This window comes from Prionailurus bengalensis, chromosome D1, assembly GCF_016509475.1.
Source record: "Prionailurus bengalensis isolate Pbe53 chromosome D1, Fcat_Pben_1.1_paternal_pri, whole genome shotgun sequence".
Taxonomy (NCBI): Eukaryota; Metazoa; Chordata; class Mammalia; order Carnivora; family Felidae; genus Prionailurus; species Prionailurus bengalensis.
The window spans coordinates 13036736-13052673 of NC_057346.1; the positions used below are offsets into that span (position 1 = coordinate 13036736).

The window sequence follows — 15938 nt, forward strand, 5'->3', positions numbered from 1 at the left end:
GACGGTTCCTGCCCTGGAGGGGCTTACAGGCCACTTTCAGAAGCAGGGTGCCACGGAGAGTTACCCTGAGCAACTACACAGGCAGACAGCCTTCTGTTGCCCCAAGGGATGCCTTGGGCTCAGCTGCCAACCCACTGGGCCAAAACAGACTGGAAACTCGGCCCGGCCCTAACCCTTGCCAGCCTCGTCTTATAAACAGAGGGGCTGAATCTTCTTAAGCATGTTTTTAATTACTGCAAAAATGTTTCATCCTGAGCGGCAGTGTGGTTCCCAGTTACCCACATGCAGATTGATGCTCTCGGTATGAAGCGGTTAGCACAGACATTTAAAAACAATTAGGATCGTGGTAAGGAAGCTCAGGAAGAGCTCGTTAGGTGGGGGGGTGGAGGGCGGGATGGGAAGTCAGGCGTCGTCCTCACCACATAACTAAGTTATTTGTACATTTGATGGGAAGGGAGAGGAATGATTGCTTTTTTTTAATATTTCCCTTTTGATGTCAGACAGGAGCTCTGGACACAAATATACACACATGCATACACATGCACACAAACACACACAAGGAACATTTCCAGATAACCAGACAAAGGTGCCAGGAGCGTACTGGCAATGAAGAGGGCTGCAGAAGGGCAGGTACCTGCCGGTGAGGCCTCTGACACCCAAATAGAGCCGGTTCTAGAGGTGTGGGAGAGCAGGACCCACAGGGAGGGGTGTGGCACATGCCTTCAGAAAGTGGTCCCTGGAACCAAGAAAATGCCTGGTTGTGGGGGGGGAGGGGAGGGGACTGCCTCTTGGGGAACGAGATGACTCTGGCTACACCTGCCCTGTGTCCTCAGTTAGTGCTAGGTAGGAGGCAAAACCCTCAGGGACTTTTGTAGGGTGGTGGGTGGAGGAAGGGAAGGGAAAAGGAAGAAAGATCTCTTGCCAGTCTTACTATGGAGTTCCTCTGTTCCTTCAAGAGTCATTGCAAGATGCCTCTGAATCCTGATTGAATGTCTGCACCCAGGTCTCCAGCGGGCAGTGAGATTTGTGTGTCTCATCCAACACCTGGGCTTACTTTTGCCTGCCCATGGGAGGCCTCCAAAGACAGTGTTCGTGTTAACCCACTTTGTTCATAATCATATATATATATATATATATATATATATATACACATACACATATATACATATATATGTGTGTGTGTGAATATATATGTGAATATATATATGAATATATATGAATATATGAATATATGAATATATATATATATATATATATTCATTCACTCCAACATTTACGGAGGGGAGCATGCCATGAAGTATGCCAGGAGTGGATGGAAAGGCCCAGAAAAAACTGGGTAACCACAGTCAACAGTCTCAACCTCTGCTTCCATCCACGGGCCCCTCCTGGGCCTTCTCATCATGTTCCCACCACAGGCTGCTCCCTGAGGTCCATCACACCATGGAAAGAGCATAGGCTTTGGAGGCAGTCTGATCAAAGTTCAAAACCTGCTTCAACCACATACCAGCTGGTAGCCTTGGGTAGTTACTTAACTTCACTGAGGTTGTTTCACTCCATAGATTAGGAGCTGATGGGAAGATTAACTCAGATGACATAGAATATAGAGCAATTCTGACACTAATGACACTGGCATGGGTAGTAATAATGTCACATGGATCTCGTTGTACCTGTGCTTGTCCTCACAGATCTGAACGTACCAGCCACAAAGGTCTTCTGAACTTACACATTCCCTAGGGTCTGTGTCTCAGGCCAATGGCTCTCAAATTCTTTCTGATCGTGACCTAGTACAACCTCTTGGCCCTATCTTGGCCCTACATTTTCCCACTTACTGGAGATTTTTCCAGAAATGGTGCCAAAAAGTTTCAGGTACATTAGACACATTACAGTCTTGTTCTCTGACAATGCCAAAAAATATTATCCCAGTCAATGAGGAGAATGGTACTATTTTAAATAAGCATCAGTGACAACGTGCCTTTCAACTCAGCTCTCAGTATATAAGTGAACCACAGACCATGCTCCCAGATTTATTTCTAGAAGGCTTCTCGCTGAGCCCTGGGTCAGAAGCAGAGAACTCTTATCAGAGGGCGTTAAACAACCAGTGGGAGCCAGCTGCTGCCCCTCTGCAGGGGCGGATCCAGACCCCAGAGCTCCCCAGCGGTCAGCCCAACTATTTGCAAGCACCCAAGACACTGGGAGTATTTTGGAGCGCTGATGACTTTGTAATTTGCAGAAACGCTGGTATCTCCATATGTCGCCGCAGAGTGGGATTGTCTCACAACAAGCATGAGAGAATCGCACCTCGGCGAGGAGTTCAGTAAATTCGTCTGTGAAACATATTTCAATTCCAAAGGCAATTTCCTAATTAGTAACAACACACAAAGCCTTGGCAATCTGAAAGCAGTTCTCTCAGCAGAGCTGGGTCTCGGGCTAAAGTAAGCCTGAGAATGAGGCATCAGCTGCATCCGTGGTCCAAGACATGGGCTTCTGAAAACCCGAAGATCTTGCTTTGGAATCGAGTGGAGGCACACAGGAGCCAGGACGCTTAGGAGCAAACAAAGCTGTGGATCTTCCTCTCTACCAGACCCATTCTCTTCCAAGCTGAGCTGGGAAAAAGGTGGGCTTAGTATACAGCAACGTGAATTCACTCATTCAACATTCACCAAAGACTTGCCAAGGGTGGGACCAAGACAGACAGGATTTTCACCCTCCTGGAGCTGATAGAGGACTAGAAAACACAGAAATGGCTGAGTGATTAAGGAGTAGCAGAAAGGGTGGTGACGAGGGTCCTAGCTAGTCTGCAAGGGAAAGAAAGTTTTCTCAAAGGAAATGATGCTTAAGCATAGTGTGACAGATTTGAATTCCAACCATATCACTGTTTTACATGTCAACTGTGGCAAGTTAATCATATTCTCTGAGTCTCAGTATTTCCACCTATAAAATGGGCACATGATAACTACTTCATAGGCTCACTATAATGATTAGTTAAGATAATGGACTTATGGTGCCTGGCACAAAGTAGAGCACTTAATAGGTGTTCAATAAAAAGCAAACAAAACAACACCTCTTGCTATGGTTTCAGAAGGCCTCTCAACTTGTGGCTGATGAGATGCGCAGGGGGCACAACTCAATCTCCCACCCCACCCATCCCCAAAAGAGTGCTGACACATTATCTAAGTGGGCTGGTGGGGACCCAGCCAAGAATCCCAAACCCTGTTTCTAAAGGGAATCTGTAGCACCTGGGGCATCTCATTAGGAAGCCTGCCTGATAAGAAGGCCTCTGTAAGTAAATCAGACCCCATCAAGTCTTCCAAGCCTGGAACGGAGGTCATGAAGGTGGCCACCATGAAGAGGAAGACCCAGTGTGAGGAGAGAAGACAGCTGCAAGGCTGGAGGCCCTGCCTTTGTAGGAGCAGCAGTGTTCCCCCACCTCTAACTCAGGGTCTCGGACCCTCAGACTGTGCTCCCAGCTGTACCTTTAACTCAGTGGTATCACCTTCCCTTCCCAAGTTCTCACCTTTCCCATCCCTAAAACGGGAAGAATCTTTTCCTATTTTTTCCCCAATGTCTTATGCAGTTTGTAAATGCCTGCGTGGAAATGTGTGTTAAGCTCTCAAGAAGAAATCCCAAGGAGTGTCACCTGCAGCCAATCAGTTCTTCCTTTTCTCCCTGCAAAGCAGATGGCAGCACAGGGACCCCCAGGGACGGAGGCATCCCCTTCTCTCCACCTACATTCCCAAGCTGCGTTCCTGGGCTCTGCTGAATTCCGGGGGTGCACCCAAAGCACCTCGGGGACTCACTCTGCCCCTCCTCCCTTCACATCTCATGTCATTCCATCGCCCTTCCCAGGGGCCACACTCTCACTCACTGATCCCAGAGCCCTGAGCCCACTCAAGCTTCTGGCCGCCACCATCAGAGGCCCTGGGCATTTGATTCCTCGCTGCACGGGGCTGCACGCTGATACATTTGTACCACAGGAAGCAGAAAACTAGTTTAACATCTCATTTATTTCATAGATGAGAAAGTAATTCCCTGCTGAATGATTGTCCCGAACCAACAATTCAGAGAGGAGGAATTTACAGGGCTGCCAAGGACCGGAGTGCGTTACTGTAGTGCCGTTATATAACAGAGCTGGAACCTTTTTTCTCTCTCCTGTTAGCCTGAAGAGAAAAGCCATTAAATATGATTAAGGTTAAGAGATTGCTAAAATTACAAACAGCCGCCATTCAATTATTTTGCTCTATAAAATGCAACACAGATTGGAGTTATTTCTCTGAAATGTGTTTTTAGAAAATAACATAACACAACTAATGTGGTTTGATCTAGCAAATCAGGTTCCAGATACCACTTCTAATGCAAAGCTAAAAGGTTCATAATTTAACTCAAAGTTTGTAACTTAAAGTCGTCAGGTGCTTACTTTATAGAAAAGCTTTATAAAGAGAAAAAAATCAATACCATGCCAACTAATATTCTGAAGTCATCTACAGCCTGAGAGTCAATCAATTTTATCACCCATTAAAGGAATAGACAGAAAAATATAAAAATAAAATTCTTAAAGAACCAGCAACAACTTGGCCTAACAGGTCCATAGTTGAGGGAAGGGGAGAGCACTGGGCAGGGCGGTGGGGAGGGATGGGGGGATGGGGGAGTAGAGCTCTCCAACATTTTGTCAGATGTCACAGGGCCCAAGTTGGGGACTGAGGGTGTTTGTCCACAGGCAAGGCAGCAGGGAAATGGAAAAGAAACTCCTCCAAATCTGTTCAATCCATATGGCTCCAGAGACTATTCCTTGTGGCAGAGAGAAGTCTGTGAGGACAGCCTCTTGCTGCCCCTGGACTTACGGTTCACACAGCAGATGACTTACTCTGGGCTTAAAAAGAATAAAAAGCTCAACTACACTGAAATGAATTTTCTGTCCAGTTTATGTTGAATGTTAAAATAATTGGAAATTCAGAAAAACCTCTATGCAGATATATTAGTGGCTGGAGACTTCTGGTTATTATGGTTAATAAAACACAAGAATGATATTACACTCTGCTCACAGACTCTAGTCCAGGACTCACCGTCCCTCTAGACAGAGTATAAGCCATTTAGGAGAGTAAACTTTGTACACAAGCTAAACACACAAAGCCATGTATTAGGATTGGACAAAACATCACAGGCCAAATAAAAGCTAGCTAAATGCCATATTCCCGAGGGCAGCTGAGGTGAGCTTCTACTGTCAGGAACCACACACGGATTTTTCTCTCAGCAGTGCCAGCAACTAAAGAACAGCATTCTTGCACAACTGGTGGCTGAGAGGGAACCAGACAGGTCCTGTGCTCTGCGACCACGTTTTCGAGCCTCACTCATACCCGAAAATCGTAATACAGGGACATGAATAGACCTCTACGAGATGGAACAGAGGCAATGAATGTCAAAGGTTTGGGAGAGAGAAGGCTCCAGGGAAGGGGGATGGACCACTTTGCGCAGGCTATTAGGTACAGGGATGAAGTTCTCTAAAGCAGAAACAGAAAAACACTAAGGCCAGAAAAGGATTTTACCTGATTTGTTAATGTTATGTAGATAAAGAGAAAACAGGACTAAATATTTTTTCATGAGCAGAGTCCCTGAAAATCAGTGACATGTGGCCACTGGGGACAAGGCAGGGACACAAAGGTTGTCCTCACCCAAGATGCTTTCAGCTCCCCAGGGGCCCGCACACACACACACACACACACACACACACACACACACACACACCTTCTAACTCCCATCTTGCAAACTTCTTACGTTTATTCACACTGCTTGTTGAGCACCTACAATCTAAGCATCATGTTAGGACTTTAGTTCCTACATTCAAGCAGCTATTTAGTGAGGGAGAGCTACAGACGGACCAATAATTATAAATCAATATGATAAATGACAGAGATGCAAACAATATACAGAGGATGATGCCCTGACTCGGGAGAGTTGGAAGAGGCTTCACGGAGAAGGGAGACGCTCAGCCTGGTCTCAAGGGTGGGGTGATGTTAGCCAGGTAGGGGGGGGGCAGACAGAGGGAGGCAGCGGAGGGCCTTCCAGAATTGCAGAAGATGAGTCCAGAAGGATAGACTGAAGCCAAATTATAAAGATCCCTGGACACCACCCTAAAGATGACGATGACGGAGAGCGCCTGGAGGAAGTTTCCAGCAGGGCAGTGACATGATCACGTGTGTGTCTGAGCAAGACAGCCCTGGAGGCAATACGGTGGATTGAAGGAGAGGGTGGGATGAAGGCAGAGAGAACAGGTTGGAAGAGAAGAGGCAATGATCCCCCAGAGAAACCACCGGGGTCTGAGCGAAATCCGTGGCTGTGGAGACAATCAGGCAGTGACTGATTTAAGAGGCATTTAGACAGCAGACTCTCTGGCACTTGGTGTTGATTAAATGTGAGCAATGAAAGAAAAGGAGAATTCAGTTATGCATCTGCAGCAGAGACATCCAGCAGGCATCTTGGAAATAAGGGTATGAGGCTCAGGAGGGAATTCGGGGCCTCACAGGTACCACAAACTCTACTCAAGGTCACAGAGAGACAAGGCCATCCCACGTCCTGGAGAAGGACAGTCACAGATCCCAGATTCATGGGCACGTGTGACCCTTTGCTGGGGCCAAAGTCCCTAACTCCACATCAAAGCAGAGATGGTGTGAAATGAAAACAGAAAAGAAGATGGGAAAACACAGGTCTCTGTGGCAATCGTGCTCTCTGGGCCTCCGTTTCATCCGTGAGATGAGATAGTTGTAAAACACAGGGGAGGTACACTGGATCAAGGGGTACTGTTTTAATGAGTTCATAAGTAAAGTCCCTTAAAAGTCCAGAAGCAGACCAGGGTGCTTGGGGCCCAAAACACCAGAATCAGGGTGATGTGGTTACAGATTCCCAGCTTCTCCATGACATCGACCCAGGACACTATTCTACTAGAGGGGTTCAAGGCGATCAGACAGAAAAGGTATCAAATCAAAAACAGGTAGGGGGCGCCTGGGTGGCTCAGCTGGCTGAACGTCTGACTTCGGTTCAGGTCATGATCTCACAGTCTGTGAGTTTGAGCCCCGCATCAGGCTCTGTGCTGACAGCTCTCTCTCTCTCTCTCTCTGTGTCAAAAATAAATAAACATTAAAAAAATTTTTTAAAAAACAGGTAGGGAGTTGGATCATGGGGTATTCAGCTCCCTGGCACCAGGAGATATTCTGGGCTCTGCTAGGCCCGTATGTAGGTTTATCCAGCTCTATCCACCTTACCCAGGGCCATGGATGGACTCCTCATCAATTTCTGCCACATTCAGCCAGCTCGGGGACAACTGGAGCTGGAAAAGAGGTCTCAGGTCCTGGACCCTGCATTACACAGGAGATGCTCAGACTTTCCAGCAGCAGATGTCCTGCCTGGGCCCTGGTAAGGGCTCAGCCATATCTCTACTCTGCCTCTTCAGCACCTTCTGACTGAGCAGGGGCAAGGTAGGCTTTAGGTGATGAGTCCTGAAAGCTCTGCAGACTCGGTGTGCTTTCAGAGGGAACACAGAAGACCCACAGAAGGCTCCAGTGGAGTCTGCATAGAAGGTGAGTGGGAGAGTGAGTTGCCAAGGGCACTGAGCACCCATTCACCTTTGGCAACTGCATTTGACCTCAAGGCTGTCTCGGGAGCATGCTATTCAAATTCCCTCTACTCTTCCAGGCTCGGTGAAATATTTTAGGGGAAGAAAAAAGACAAAGAAGTGCCACAGCCATGGGTTTGTCTAAACTATAGTCAGCCACAAGAGACACCTGTCCTATAAGAAAGTTCTTATTATGCCAGAGTGGCTAACCAGGCATGCCTATGCCTGATTTTATTCCAACCCTCAAAACATCACCTCCCGCCAGCCACCTTCCATGACACTCACTCTTCCACCCACTTACTTGCTTCTCTGCACTTGGCCAACTTGAGCCCAGGACCAACAACTGGACCCACATGGTGAGAGGCGGGCTCGCTGCTCCCCAGGAAAGAGAGAAAGAAAAGATGTTAGCACACTGCCAAGGTTTCTGTTGTATAATGTTGTGGCAGGCGAGGCTGGGGCTCCTTTATATACTTAATCATGTTCCATTTCCAGCTGACACAACTCAACACTTTATGACACAGCACCACTTAATAAGACTCACTATCAACTTAGGAAGGGGGATGATAGGCTGGGGGAGGGAACAATGAGGGAAGATGCTGAATGGAAAGGATGGAAATGATAGGACTTTTTTAAAAAACCAGAACGTCTGTTGTCAGTTTAGATTATAGTCTAACAACCAGGGCAGGTCCTTAGGGGTTAGAAGCATCTCCCAGGCAGAGCAAAAGCTTATGTACAGAGGCACTGAGCTGGAAGGAGCCAAATCCTTTCCTAAGAAAAAGGGATAGCTGTGGGCATAGGGTCGGGATGGCATTTATCTTGGCTTCTGAGAGCAAAGAGACCAAGGAAAGCAGTGGTTCCTTTTCACCATTCCTGACCTGGGCAGCTGTCCAAACTTCTATCCAACCAAATGACTCCAACCAGTCATTTCACTGAAGCTAAGGGGAGCATTCTGTCTTTATAAAACGTGCACACCAAATAGTTGCCGGCCTCACACCGGGCAGCCTGGAAAGAGTTGTGGATCTGACAACAAACACTGGTTCTAGCTTAGAGATGATCTTAGCTGCCTTGAAGAGAGAGAAGTTTAGAGTACTTCTAAGGAGGCTTCAACACGGAATCACGAAATTTTCTTGTTTCACCCATTGGAAAGGTGGGCGCAAAAATACACACGGCAAAGACATAACTCTCAGTGACTCAGCCAGGCCCCAAATCCGGGTCCAAATCCTCACGGCACTGCACCTTCAACAATACCTCACTGCCTCTGCAGAACGAGGGTACGTCTGCAAATGACTTCAGAGGCATCCGCTGGTCCATCTGTCCATTCATCCTTCCTCCCTCCCTTCTACAATACGAGGCTGGGTGTGTGCGTGGGTTAGTGCAGGGCAGGAGCATAAGGGGATGAATCAGACCACACCCTGCCTGGCTCCCTGCTCTCCTGACTTCCAAGAGTGAAAAGTATCCAGACACGAAGAATACATCCCAGCCCAATACGCTAAGAGTTAGTGTAGGTACATAGCGCTGTATGGTATAGCCTACAGAGTAGGCCAGTGGGATGGGAGTGGAAGGATTTGGGAGGACCTTACTAAAAAAGGCCCGATTTGAATTGCTCTAATAAACAACAGGTGGTAGTCAATCACAGGGGAAAAGAAGGCATGCTAGGCAGAGAGACCCCCAAAATGCTCCACAAAACTCTCTGAGCCTTTGGCTTTAGGTGCCCCATTCTGTTCCAGCTCTTTTGCCCCTTAGAGCACTCCATGGAGACTCTCTCAAGGGCAATCTCATAGTCATGCCACAACTGTAAAGCATCTATAGGATTTGGCAATGAAGTAACCATAAGACACCATCGTGACCCAACAGCTAGGTCACATCTACCTGCCACTTCACTCTCATAGCACCACATCTCACATTTAGTCATGTCGCTGTATAAAGGTCTTCCTGCCCTACTAGATACAAGGAAGGTCCTAAACACCAGGAACCGCTTGGCTGTGTTCCCAACACCCAGTGTGTGTGTGGCACATAGTAAAGGCTCGGTTAATACTGTCCACCCAAAGCATGAGTCAACAGCGGAGCAGAAACTTATTCTCACAGACCAGAGAACAAATGGAATAAAAACCAGGACAATAAATTTTGATTACCCCTTCAACAAAGTGTATGGTGGAAGGGAAGAGAGTACAGAGAGGAGAAACGCAGGGTTTCGCGAGGGTCTTAGGAGGCGAAACTTTTTCAACTTTGCTCTCAGAAGAGAGGATCAGAGTGTCCCCCCTTGACAGCTTTGGTCCCCCAACCACTCTCCATAGAGCCCAGGGCACATCTTCCCACCCCTCCAAAAAACACCTGTTTGAAGGTCTCTGTTCTCTCTATCCCATGATACCCTCCCCATGAGCTCCCTACTCAGAAGCATCCAAGCCCAACCCCCTCAGGTGTCAGCCCATCTGCAAAGCCCTTTCCCTGTTGTATTTTAGGCCCCCTGAGTAGGTGCCCGGCTCACAACACCTCAACTCTCCTTTAGGGAGAAGATAAGTCACTGGAAGCAAAGCTCAAGGCTTTCAGAGGCCTGAGGCTCCTGGGCACTGAAAGCCCTCATCTCTCAGACCTGGGTGTTTCCTCCAGGACGGGCACTGGCTCCTCTTACCTTCACTATCACAAACTGCTCTGGGCGCCTGGGTGGCTCAGTTGGTTAAGCATCCGACTTTGGCTCAGGTCATGATCTCACAGTTGGTGAGTTCGAGCCCCACATCGGGCTCTGTGCTGACAACGCCGAGCCTGCTTTCTCTCTCAAAAAAAAAAAGAAAAAAGAAAAAAAAGCCTGCTCATGAACCCGGGAGCTGGATTGGCAACAGCTGCCTGGCCCCTCCCAGGCCCCGCCTTTGCAGGCTGGACGGCCAGCCCCTCTATCTAGCCCCCACTCCCCTGTGTGACCCCAGGACTGCTTTCCAAGACCACATATCCGGTGCCTTTTCCCTCCGCCTGACTGGAAGAAAAAAATGGACTCTCTGCTCAAGAGTGCGGGAACCATGGTGACTACCCATCACCAAGCCACATAAAGAGAGAGGAACTGGTAAGGGCTCATAGAGAACGAGAGCTTACAGCATGGAGCATCAGCCCCTTTTGTCTGGATCCACAGAACGACCCCACCAGCAGAAAGGATAACAATCCCGTCCTGATGCTTCTCTGAAGACAGAACCACCACTATGGAAAATTCTGGTAACCTCATGCAAATTGAAAAGGGAGTTCCCCGATTCTTTTTCTTTCCTGAATGATTGGTTGGGAAAACTTGGCCTATAAATGTGCATGGAAGAATGGTGTTGTCTTGGAGGTGAGCATGATGTAATGGATAGAGCACAAACTTCAGAGATCATTCTAGATCAAATTCTTCACCTGTTAGTAGCTGTGTGCCTCAGGGCAAGTTCCTTGGTCTCTCGGACCCCAAATTGCTCATACACACAATGAGGGTAACGACAGCATCTCACAGAGTTGTTGAGAGGGTCGGAAATAACACAGGGGAGGCACCCCACGCTGTGCCTGGCACACGGCAGGTATCGGCACATCAGACCATGTTATTATGACGAGAATATAGGCCTGAGAGCAGGCCTGAAGACCAGCACAACGTGTCACCGCCCCGTGCTGCCTCACGCCTCCCTTCCCCAATTTGCCTGTGTGCTTCAGAGCGACCAGACTTGCAGACAGCCTGGGGGTCAGGACCAGGAGCGGCAGCCGAGGGGGGTGGAGAAGGGACGGCATGTCCCCCCAGCTCACCCTTCTCTCGCTAACACGACAACGGCAATCAGCTTCTCCTCTTCCCTAACCTGTTTCCATGGTTCCCACCCAGACTGCCTGTAAAATCTGTCACACTTTGAGCATAATATGCAGCGAACACCACAGCAAATAGCTCTGTGTCAGCAGCAGGGTCCAGGCCAGGCCCTTCCTCCTGTTTCCCGGGGAAGCTTCTGGCCCGGGGGGCCAGTCTGGGCACCTGAAGCTCGGATCTCCTTTGAGTGCTCCACTCTGTCCAAATTACCTGTGCTCGCCAGGTCCCTCTCACAGGTGGACCCATTAGCAGCCTTGCGTGTACACCTGTCAGCCCTCTAATTACACCCTTCCGTGCAAGGCTGGCTGGGAGAGTTCCACGCTTTCTGCTGGGGATCTTGCTTCATGCTGTTGTCAGAAAAGTTGTGGCGCAGCCCGAATGTCCGAGGGTAGCTGCTGCCCCGGGTTGATTATTTGTTTTTCATTTTTTGTGGGTTTTTTTGTCTTTGGTTTTGCTTTTTTTTTTTTTTTTTTAAGACAAGCTGGCTTTTGAAGGGAGGACTAAAAACAATGTCAAGTTGAAAGAATACAGAAATGAAGCCAGAAAACATGACTTTAAAGCTCCCTTTCCTCATTTATCTGCTGGGTAATCATGAGCATGTGGTAGAACCTCTCTGGGGCTATAGAATGGGAGTGACCATAATCCCTACCCCTACAGACTTGTGACGATCAGACAGGACTATGTATGAGGAGGTCTATCTTCACTACAAAGCAATAAATAAATGTGCGTTATTCTTGTGGAACCTTGAATTTTGGACCCGAGACCCAGTTAACTTGTTGAATGACTTTGGATAAATCACTTAACCTGTTTTCAGTCTCCGTTAAGTATAAAACGAGATTAAGAATCTATCCCTTGTCTTCTAGAACTGCTGTGAGGACCAGCCACGATTAAAGACATGAAGTCACTTTGAAAACTATTAAGAGGGGCACCTGGGTGGCGCAGTCGGTTAAGCGTCCGACTTCAGCCAGGTCACGATGTTGCGCTCCGTGAGTTCGAGCCCCGCGTCAGGCTCTGGGCTGATGGCTCAGAGCCTGGAGCCTGTTTCCGATTCTGTGTCTCCCTCTCTCTCTGCCCCTCCCCCGTTCATGCTCTGTCTCTCTCTGTCCCAAAAATAAAAAGAAATAAAAAAATAAAAAAAAATAAAAAAAGAAAACTATAAAGAGCTCCATACCTACAGCTGGTGGTGTCCCTTAAGGGAGACCTGCAGGTAAGAATGGCAGAGCCTTGTGCTGGAAATTCTACCAGCCCCATACTTTGGGCATATACCACGGAGCTGGGGAGTAGACACCAGGAGGCAGGGGACAGGCAAGCCATGGAGAGAGTCTCGGTGGGCAGTGCAGAGCCCACAGATTACAACAACACTTACGGGGAGTTTGCCACGTTCTAGAGGACGAACCACATGCTTCGTGTCTGTGGTCTCACTTCTCCTATTAGCCACACGAGGACTAACAGAACTCCCAATCCATAGATAAGAAACTGAGGCCAGTGGCAGAGCTGGGGATCTACACACACCTCTATCTGATACAAAAGCCAAAGAATAACAACAGCTGCTAACAGTTCTGGAGCGCCTACTGTGTGCAAGGCATGTCCTGATGCTTCCCATGCATTTATCCATTTTGTTCTCTCCTGTGGCGTCGGTATTTTATTGTCCTTATTTTACAGATGGGAAAACAGAGGCACAGAGAGTTTAAGTAACTTTCTCAGGATCTCACAGCTAGTAAAACCACCACACTCTTTATGCAACCCTTGAATTATGGACATCCCTCATGTCTAAAAAGCCTGATCAGGGAGGAACAGGGGCCAAGGATTCTGACTGCTCAGATGTTTCACCCCAAAAGGGGAAACAGCTTCTTGCTCAGGATCTAACACCAAAGCTGTGCCCTGCCTCTACCCTGCACAGATGAGGGTGTGCTTAACCAAGATCTGTCATTTTTGGTCATGCAACCAATACGACCACCAGTTTTGTGAGTGATGATTTAGAGTTGCAAAAATATTTTCTTACTCATTACTTACTCATTTTCTTACTCATTGTTTTATTTGAAAATGGCGATATGGACCCGTGGATGAGAGGGCTACAGGCTAACATGGAATTAGCTTAGGTATGAGGGGGTGGGGGGGATGATGCATTTAGTGAATACCTTATGTTCCATGTCATGTGGTCACCTGCAATAGTCCCATCATACACGTGAGAACTCTGGGGCTCAAGACCCAAGTAACTGGCCCAAAGTCCCGACTAGTTAAGAGGCAAAGCTAGGATTTGAACTTATCTGCACACATTCCACGAAAGCCTGAGACATACAACAGAAAACATCTCTGAGAGCTCTTAGGACACTCACCCCAGAAGATGGAGGGGTGACAAGCTAGGGAGAAAGCCCAAGGATAGGAGAGCTAGTATCAAATGCCAGGGGAGGCAGAGAAATCCTTAACAGAACATATAATATCACTCCTAGCAGAGAAGCTACAAATCATTGCCACTGTCCCGAGGGTAGTGTCCCCTCCACTAATGTGTGTGTGTGCACACACACGCACACACACTCCTGCTCCTCCATAGCCCAGACAGACAGAATACACCCCACGTGACTCTGAGGGCCCAGTACCCACTAGCGGCCTCACTGGGATGTCACCACCAGAAGCATCGATCACCAGCTCAGTCTTCATCCTCCCTGACAGCAGAGCAACACTCTTCACTCACCTCTGAGGGGCCTGTCTCTCTCAATGGACTCTGCTGGACAGATACAGAAAGTGAAATCCAGAGCAAGGCCCACCCTACCCCAGGAAATCCCACTTTCTAAAGAACACATTTCTCAATGCAAAAAGAGGGCCATGGAAAGTACTGCCCAGCAGAAAAAGCACCCCTTCCCAGGCCAGTTGCTGCACAGCCCTGTCCCCTCTGTCATCACAGATGCACCCAGCCCTGTAACTGGCCAGGCAGCATAAACAAAAGCTATGCCTTTGGAATCTAGAGAGCTGGAGTCAAGTTCCAACTTTGCTATGTGTCCTCAGGCAGTTTACGTCTTCTCTCTGGGCTTCTTTTCCCTCCTCTGCAAAATCAAGAAGTTGATCTAAAAGCCTGGTTGGGCTGTAAGAGTCTATACCCACAGTCTCCACCATAACAGGTCATTTCCCACCTCCCTGCATGGAGTGCAAGGGAACAATCAATGATGACTAGCAAAGTGTAGCTCTTCCCTGGAAGCTAGAGATCTGAGGTCCTAGGGTTCCACAACTCCTAACGGCCAGCTCAGGTAGGAGTATCAGGGAGTCGCCAACCCGACTCAGGATAAATCCTGCTCCTGCCAGGGTGTCTGGCTCAGAAAGAGTGTTCTGAAAAGGATTGCTCAATAAAAGGATAAGTAGGGGCGCCTGGGTGGCGCAGTCGGTTAAGCGTCCGACTTCAGCCAGGTCACGATCTCGCGGTCCGTGAGTTCGAGCCCCACGTCAGACTCTGGGCTGATGGCTCAGAGCCTGGAGCCTGTTTCCGATTCTGTGTCTCCCTCTCTCTCTGCCCCTCCCCCGTTCATGCTCTGTCTCTCTCTGTCCCAAAAATAAATAAATGTTGAAAAAAAAATTAAAAAAAAAATAAATAAAAGGATAAGTAAATGAATGAGCTTCTTTGGCTTTCTGCCTCCCCCCCTCCATTATCTTCTGGTCTACCCAAGGTGACTACCTCTGAGAGTCTGGACCCACGACCACACTTGGATGATGGTTTGCCCGCAGTGCTGGGGCCCTCATCTTTCCCATGCCCTGATGGATAACTGCCCTCTATGTAATGAGTAGCCCTTTATCTGACAGGTAATTGGCCATAGAGAAAGCCAATTAAAACAGCCCCTATTAGTAAGAGGGTACAGGTATGTATTTGATTACAGATGCACAATGAATTATTTTAATTTACAAAGAAAACTCTCCTGGCCTGAAGAGCTTGTTTTGGTACCAGAGAGACAGATCCCTCCAGAAGTTGAGCCCCGAGGTTTCAGGGAAGCTCAGTGGGCCAGAAAGGCTCAGGATGCAAGTATTTAATTCACTTTTTTGTTTGTTTGTTTGTTTATTTTTTTTTTAATTTTTTTTTCAACGTTTATTTATTTTTGGGACAGAGAGAGACAGAGCATGAACGGGGGAGGGGCAGAGAGAGAGGGAGACACAGAATCAGAAACAGGCTCCAGGCTCTGAGCCATCAGCCCAGAGCCTGACACGGGGCTCGAACTCACGGACCGCGAGATCGTGACCTGGCTGAAGTCGGACGCTTAACCGACTGCGCCACCCAGGCACCCCAATTTTTGTTTATTTATTTTGAGAGACAGACAGAGACAGCATGAGCAGGGGACGTGCAGAGAGAGGAGGAGAGAGAACCCAAGCAGGATCCCCACAGTTGGCACACAGCCCAATGCGGGGGCTTAAACTCGCAAATCGTGAGATCATGATCTGAGCTGAAATTAAGAGTCAGATGCTTAACCCACTGAGCCACCCAGGCGCCCCTTGATTCACTTCTTTAATCTGCATATTATTCAATGTCTGTACAGCTGCCTGGGGGTCAGC

At 48.2% G+C, this 15938-nt stretch overlaps 1 long non-coding RNA gene across 1 annotated transcript; it reads right to left on the reverse strand.

Annotated features, from left to right (window-relative positions):
* Positions 1-3984: 3984 nt before the first annotated feature.
* LOC122482481 lies at positions 3985-8173 on the reverse strand. Its single transcript, XR_006297191.1, has 2 exons — positions 7905-8173; positions 3985-4157 (listed from the first exon to the last, which is right to left on the reverse strand). It is a non-coding gene; the product is annotated as an uncharacterized LOC122482481 (long non-coding RNA).
* Between the last annotated feature and the right edge of the window lie 7765 nt (positions 8174-15938).